This window comes from Protomyctophum bolini (genome assembly GCF_963924005.1).
Source record: "Protomyctophum bolini genome assembly, chromosome: 23".
NCBI classification, from domain to species: Eukaryota; Metazoa; Chordata; class Actinopteri; order Myctophiformes; family Myctophidae; genus Protomyctophum; species Protomyctophum bolini.
Genome location: NC_137884.1, coordinates 27,829,824 through 27,838,109, shown reverse-complemented (window position 1 = coordinate 27,838,109; position 8,286 = coordinate 27,829,824). Strand labels below are relative to the sequence as shown.

General features: G+C 47.9%; 1 pseudogene across 1 annotated transcript in view; it reads right to left on the bottom strand.

Moving 5' to 3' along the window:
- LOC308311022 (hepatocyte growth factor-like) overlaps positions 1–8,286 on the bottom strand; it is a 45,410-nt pseudogene that overhangs the window by 19,356 nt on the left and 17,768 nt on the right. The window contains exons 5-8 of the transcript XR_013966266.1: positions 6,598–6,740; positions 5,577–5,697; positions 4,292–4,410; positions 365–529 (exon numbers count right to left, since the gene is read on the bottom strand). The product of XR_013966266.1 is annotated as a hepatocyte growth factor-like (transcript). The remainder of the gene's footprint in view (positions 1–364; positions 530–4,291; positions 4,411–5,576; positions 5,698–6,597; positions 6,741–8,286) is intronic.

Below are 8,286 nucleotides of genomic sequence, written 5' to 3'. Positions count from 1 at the left end.
AGGACACTTCAACGCTGACTCTGGGGGAGCCAGGGTTACCATCCAGGCCCTCTACCCCTGAGCCACCACCGCCCCTGTGAGACGCACGCACGCACGAACGCACGCACGCACGCACGCAGTGGCATGCATTTAAGCATAAAAAAGCTTAACTAGTATAAAGATACGTTTTAACAATGGACAATTTAAAAAACGGTCCTTACATTGTCTTATTCTCAATTGTGCCATACTTGTGGGGTTGTTTGGAACAGAGTACAGTCGGTACACACACAAGTGTGCGGAGACAAAAACGCATTACATGCCCGGCTGATTACAGTACAGATCACGGCATGTTTCTGTTTTACCGCAAATGGCTTGTGTCACTCACTTGCATTTGTAGTTCTCCGGGGAGTGGAGTGGTTGTGAGGGGACTGCGAGTCCCAGCGTTGACAAGTCACGCCTTCGGGAGTGACATTCATGGTGCCGCGGTAATCCGTCCCCTTTCCCTGGACGCAGGATGTTGTTACATTGACATCTGTGTCCTCGCTTGAGTCTGAGAGAGAGAGAGAGAGAGGGAGAGAGAGAGGAGAGGGAGAGGGAGAGGGAGAGAGAGGAGAGGGAGAGGGAGAGGGAGAGGGGAGAGGGAGAGGGAGAGGGAGAGGGAGAGGGAGAGGTAGAGAGAGAGGGAGGTAGAGAGAGAGAGGTGGAGACATTAATCCCCAGAAGAATGTGTCATGTTTAACTTAGAGACAGATGATCAGAAACAGTAGCCCTCTCCTCCTCATCTAAAGAGAGATAGGATGCTTCTCCCTATCCAGACCAACGGTGCCCTGCATTCTTGCACAGCTCCACACACACACACACACACACACACACACACACACACACACACACACACACACACACACACACACACACACACACACACACAGTCACACACACACACACACACACACACACACACACACACACACACACACACACACACATACTCTCACACACACACACACACACACACACACAGTCACACACACACACACACACACACACACACACACACACACACACACCGACACCGATTTAGCACGGCAATCGTGTTCTTTTCACATCAGCCAAAGAGTATCATGTGTGTGACGTGTGGAAAACAAATAATGTGTTCTTCATCAACTCCCAAATTGCCTTTCACACTTATTTTAAGCGCTGCACACACACACACACACATTACAATCCTGGTGACGGGGAGGATGGATCGGCGTCCCGCTAGCCAAACCAAACACATTCCGTTGCCAGACAGACCGCTCTGCCAGTAGAGTGAGAGTCCCCTTTATCCTAACGGATAAAACTATTCCAAACATGCTCACACGGAAAGCCGTGCTTTTTTCGGGGCACCGCGGGAACAGCTAGTGCACAGGGAGCCCCTCGGAGTCTCTCTCTCTGTTTCTTTAGAGAGCTCTCTCCCCTCTTTCTGTGTGGAGTTTGCATGTTCTCCCCGTGTCCCCTAGGGTAGGTACCCTCACATGTTCTCCCGTGTCCCCTAGGGTAGGTACCCTCACATGTTCTCCCCGTGTCCCTATAGGGTAGGTACCCTCACAAAAAACATGCAGTAATCCTGGTCTCTAAACTGCCTCACCCTGGCCAGCCGGGCGCCTGATGGAGGGGATATATAGGAACTGGTTGGAATAACGTGTTCCTTCCACGCGCTATACGTCCGACCAGGAAACTCCCCCCTGTCAGGTGTAAAGGAGCAACTTATTGGACACTCAGGCATGAAGGAAGCATGAGTTCAAGTCCGTTGCTCTCCCCAGGTTGGCGGAGGGTGTGTAGAGCCCAGGATCACATTAGATAATTGACACAGGGGGTGAACAATGGGTTACAAAATCGTGGGATAAAAAAATCTCTCTGTTTCTTTAGGAACAGCAGTGCAACGGGAGCTCTCTCTCCCCTCGGAGTCTCTCTCTCTCTGTTTCTTTAGAGCTCTCTCTCCCCTCGGAGTCTCTCTCTCTCTGTTTCTTTAGAGCTCTCTCTCCCCTCGGAGTCTCTCTCTCTCTCTGTTTCTTTAGAGTTCTCTCTCCCTTCAGAGTCTCTCTCTCTCTGTTTCTTTAGAGCTCTCTCTCCCCTCGGAGTCTCTCTCTCTGTTTCTTTAGAGCTCTCTCTCCCCTCGGAGTCTCTCTCTCTGTTTCTTTAGCCTTTGACAAATGAGCCGGGAGAGGGACAGCGAGGAAAGGGGGGGAACGTTTTGAGACAAAGAAGAAGGAGTTTGATGGAAACGGAGGGATGTTTGGGCTTGATGTATGCATGCCAGTAAATCTGTGTGTGTGTGTGTGTGTGTGCTACGACGCAGCGCAGGTCAGCGGTTTTTATCTTACTGGGGGCTTTGAGGCATTGAGGGATGCACAGTGCTCACATCTGGACAAATGCTAGCTCCCCCGCCCTCGTTGTAAATCATAACATGTTCTGTAACGTACCGTATGTGCGTGTACGCAATGCGTGTGCGCGTGTGTGTGGCTAGGAGAAAGAGCCTGGATGTATGCATGTGTATACTAGGCCATTTTTCAGCATGCTTTTGAAGAAAAAGAGCAAACTCTCTAATGGCATGTCCTGACCTCTCTCCTCTCTCTCTGTCTCAATTGAATCCATGACACCTTCCAGAGCAGCGATCCGGGTCTTAGCCCGGCGCTGCGTGTTGTCGGTAGCAGAACCTCCGTTTAACAACCCGACCCGACTTCACAGGCCCTTCGTCATGATCCAAACGAGTGGTCTCAATAAAAACACTAGTGCAAAGCCACCGGCCCCCTCCTCCCCTTTACAAACAACCTATTAGCCCCACCCGGACCCCCTCCCCACCTTCCTCTTGCTGAGGTGGAGGGACTGACTGCAGGCAGAACCACATGAAACGTGGAGGAGGGTAAACAAAAAGCTTGTGTGCCCTCCGCGAGTCCGCATGTAAGGGGTTTGGGGTGGGAGACCCCTTTGACGAGGCTTGCCACAGACAGGCCTCCATGTAGGAAACCTCTATATCCCCCCGACCGACCCTCCTAAACCACCGGCTAGTATGCTCTCAAACCGTGGTCTGTCCCCCCCCGTCCGCAGACCACCACAATCGCTCAGACCCAGACCGGGCATCCTCCTCACCACAGGAGCAGTAGATCCACAAGTCTCTGATCTCACGGCGGTGGTATGCGCCCACTTCTGGAGGCCCCTTATCTGATGCTATAACCCATTCTGACCTGAGATCAGATTCTAAAAATGTCTGTTTGAAAATGACAGTTTTCTGAAAAAGCCATGTTTCTATGTCAGTCGTTCTTCGATTTTTCAAAAATAGCAGAACCTACAAGCTCGTAGCGCGCCACTCGGTGGCGCGCTACGAGCTTGTAGATCTGCTATTTTTCAATAGCTAAAGCATAACATAATGCTATAACACCAAAAGGGGTTCCGGCCCAAAATGGGATAAGGATGTAGCACACAGTGTCACCGGAGGCTAGCGATGGAGAGGTCGATATCAAAACCAGAATGTGTTACTCATCAACTCACCACTCGCTTGGTTCTGTCGACGAGTGTGTCGGGGGTTTCATCGTTTGGACACGGCCATTTGTCATATAGGAGAAAGATGTGATGGTGCATTAATGAGGATTAGAGGCTACGCACGCTCTGGGCTGCGTGTGTCTGCATGCACTTTGTGGCCGCGCGACTGTGTGTTCAGACACATATTTCAGAGACATATTTCTGTGCATGCACAGAAATATCTGGAGTGTTGATTTGATTCTGAGTGTTGCCAACTGTATGTCTTGTTCAGTACCAGTGTTCTAAGTGAGAATGTACTATTACTAGTTACTATTGTACTATATGGTATAGTATATATAAAAATCACACCCGTGTGAACTGAGTGGTGCACCTCCCCCCCCCCCCCCAACCTTTCCACTCTCTCTCTCTCTCTCATTAGCAGGCAACAGTGCAAAGCAAAGCAAAGTTACCATGTTTACCAGGGTATAACTGGACTAAGCTCAAGAACTTGTTTACAGCCAGGCCCTGCTCATAGAACATTTCATGGTAGAGGTTCAATGCCTTGCTCAAGGGCACTTCAGCGGTGGTAATTTTAACGTGCCGGTCCGGGGATACGAACTATAGCGAACTTCACGATATCAAGACCGCTCCGCAAACCGTTCGGCCACCGCTGCCACTCATACTGGTGATGTGTCTCATACATAGGTGAACACATACATACAACATACATACATACATACATAGGTACAGACATTGCTGTTCCTTGGAGTGGTTGCACCACTCAAAGAAAGAAGTGAGAAGGGGGCCTTCTTACCACACACACTGATGTTGCAGAACTCCCAGGGCGTGTTGGGGTCCATGGTGAAGCACCAGGGACCCAGACGGTTATCGGGGTTGCGACAGTAGTTGTCTTTCAAGTCTTTATCTCTGTACCTATAATGAGAGAGAGAGAGAGAGAGAGAGAGAGAGAGAGAGAGCATTGGGGTGAGAAAGAGCAGAGAAAATATAACCCATTCTGACCTGAGATCAGATTCTAAAAATGTCTTTCACATCCTGACAGTTTTCTGAAAAAGCTATGTTTCTATGTCAGTCGTTCTTCGATTATAAAAAAATAGCAGACCTACAAGCTCGTAGCGCGCCACTCGGTGGCGCGCTACGAGCTTGTAGATCTGCTATTTTTCAATAGCTAAAGCATGACATAATGCTATAACACCAAAAGGGGTTTCCGCCCAAAATGGGATAAGATAGGAGAGGGTAGAGAGAGACAGAGTGAGAGAGAGAGAGCGAGGCGCAGAGTGAGCCAGGATAAGAACATGAGAGACGGAGCAGAGCGAGACAATAGGGTGTTGTCACAGATTCCTGTGCCTTGACAAATAAAGGGAACTGAACCATAACAACTGCTGAGGTCTACCTCTCCAGGGTCTCAGCGTTAAGTGCTTAACCCATTCTGGGCGGGGACCCACTTTTGGTGTTAGCATTATGTTATATGCTTTAGCTATTTAAAAATAGCAGATCTACAAGCTCATAGGTCGAGCTTGTAGGTCTGCTATTTTTGAAAAATTCAGTCAGGATGTATAGAAGACATTATATAAATTATTATGAAATTGGTACAGTAGGCCTATCATGCATTATTCTTCTTTAGAAACAAGGCCAACTAATTAAAATAAGCAGACATGGCAACACTGCTGGTTGACTAATGGAGGAATGAAGGGGAAACAGCGCCCCCTAAAGTCACAGATCACTGCTGAAATCTTAGATGGGCAAATTCTGTACTTTGGGGTTTCCAGTTCAACAAGTTTCAAATGGTCATATCTTCTTCATTCCCCCCCCCAATTTCAATGAGTAATACATGATATGAAAGGTTACAGTGTGCAGTTTCATAATATGTAAAGAACTGAAAAGGGACCATGGCCCCCTTGTATATTAAACCACTGTCCCCCCGGTCACATTTGTAGAATCTGATCTCAGGTCAGAATGGGTTAAGCACTTGGGTCTGTGTGTGCTGGCTGAGTCTGTGGGAAACGGCCGGCGCTTTGACAGTCACCTCTGGAAGCTCGTTTTTTACAAACTGGACCTGGAAAAAAAAACCTTTTTCTTACTTTTTGGGCTGGAACTGGTGTCTGTGAGGCCTCGACGAGTCCCATCGCTGACATTCTCGGCCGCTGGCGGTGCGGTCCGTTTTGCCCCGGTACTTTTCACCGTTGCACGACATGCACACCTCTGTCAACGTGGAAAACAAAATGTTATCCTCCGTTTTTTCGCACCTCCGGGAAAAGTTTGCAATTTCATGAACATCTCACATCTCATCTAAGCCTTTTGCCGTTGGCAACTGCCGTTGCGCAATGACGATATGTTTTAGTGTTGGGAGGATTAAAGGTAATGCTCCTATGTATACATGTATGTAATCTGGCACTACTGCCGTATCAGGCACAAGTAGTTATTACGTAATTTGCTGGGACGGTGCATACGGCACAAAGTAACCACAGTATACCGCTAATCAACTTACAAATTACATATACATAGAGGCAGTTCCTTTAATCCACATCTTTATTACGTCATCATTGAGAGCTAGTTATACCAGTTAGTTATACTAGTTAGTTATACCAGTTAGTTATACCAGTTAGTTATACCAGTGCCGTGTGGATCCAATAGCTTTTACTGAAACACACTTAAAGAAACATAATAACCTTACTTTTAAATTAAGAACAATGAACATGAATTACAATACATTCAGGAATGACTAGAGAATATGATATAGGTGGGGGAGTGATGTTTGTTATAAAAGAAGATATTTCAATTAAAATAATTTAAAATGAAATCAGGATATTAGAAAGAGTAAGAACACGTAAATGTAAAAGATAAAGATCTAGGCCATTTATGGCCTACTAATGTGCAACAAGCAAGTATATGCACTCGACAGAGTGCAGTTCTAGTTAGTCATAGTTTTAGTCGTCATAGCTTAGTTTTTATTTTGTTTTCGCCTGTGAAAAAGGTTAGTCGGCATAGCTTTAGCCGCCTGAAATAAACAGTGCCTTACGTTGTGAGCAGTGTGGGTTAGGGTTAGGGTTAGTGGGTTAGGGTGTTAGGGTTAGTGTTAGTGGGTTAGGGTTAGGGCCTTACGTTGTGAGCAGTGTGGGATGCCACAGTCTTCTGAGCGGACGTTGGGGTCAGTGGTGTAGCACCAGGGACCCCCGGGGTCATTCTTAGGGTTGCGGCAGAGGTTCTCTCGAAGGTCCTGCCTCGGGAACGTATGGGGATAGAACCTAGAGGAGAGGAGAGGAGGAAAGGAGAGGTGACATCATTATGGGGATAGAACCTAGAGGACAGGAGAGGTGACATCATTTAGCTGATACATTACAATGTAGGTTTAGCTATACCCAGCAGCAAATAAAGTAATTCAAACCAGCCACATCTTTACACAGCTGCAACATGTAAGTGATGAACACATTAATTCACTGCCAATACGGACATTATTGCATAATAATACTTTGGTAACAGAGTATTTACATTGTGGCATCGTCACATCTTCCATCACTGCCTGCACTTACTCAGAAGAAGCTTTTGTTCCGCTCAACATTAACAGCGGCCATCATCACAACTTCATGCCAATAACGGGGATGACAGCACCAGTCATTCATCTACATTTATGTTTGTATCTTCTATGAAGAAGGACAGAGAGTTTTATAATAATAATAATAATAATAACAATAACGGGGATGACAGCACCAGTCATTCATCTACATTTATGTTGTATCTTCTATGAAGAAGGACAGACAGTTTTATCCCAGCAGTCGATCCTCCGGCTAGCCTCATGTGTCTGATTTATATACTTGGTCGTGCGGTGGTGGGTCTCGATCGCGCCAAACATATAGCCGCTCTACAAGCTCACGAGGTGCTGGCGCTACGATGCGCTGTGAGCTTGTAGATTGTCTATTTTCGGGTGCGTGACAAGCAGGCGTCATGTGTCTGACCAGCAGAGCCAGTCACGGCACAGTTAGCTCCATAACAGCGTAGAATAAACGCTACGAATCACCGGCTGCAGCCCGAGCGGAGCAGCGCGTTTTGCTGGAAAACCTTTTGCACTTTTATTTCTTTTAACCTAATGCCCCGAGCTCTTTGCCGCTTGTCAGTGTGTGAGCGGTCCGCTACGGGGCGACACCTTTTCAGGGGGGTGAGGGGGGGGGGATGAGAACCCGGGCCGGCCCGGAACATATGGGCCAGCCCCAGAACAATAGGGAACAGACCACATTAAATGGACAGTGTGTGAAATTCATCTTCTGTCAGAGCACCAGATGATGAAAAGCTGACGCGTCAACACCCCCCTGATTCAAGCCCCACCACAGTCCCACTCCCAGGAGGAGGAGAGAGGAGGAGGAGGAGGAGGAGGAGAAGGAGAAGGAGGAGGGAGAGAAGAAGAGGAGGAGGAGGGGGGAGAGGAGGAGGAGGAGGAGGAGGAGGGGGGAGAGGAGGAGGAGGAGGAGGGGGGGGGGGGGAGGAGGAGGAGGAGGAGGAGGAGGAGGGAGAGAAGATGGATGGATGGGTTGGGGGGGGGGGGGGGGGTGGAGAGAAAGAAACACAGTGAAAGGAAAGCGAAAGGAAACCAAAAATAATTGACGTGAAATCAAGACTAAATTGACCGACTTTGATGGAAAGATGAACAAAAGCGTGAAGCATATACGAACAGAGAATGATGGAGTGATCAGAGACAAAGAGATATCTTTATCACGATGGCAGATAAAAACATGAACGGACAAAATGCTACCAGGCGGCGTGGGGAACAACCAGTCGCCCTCCCTCACATCAGCAGCT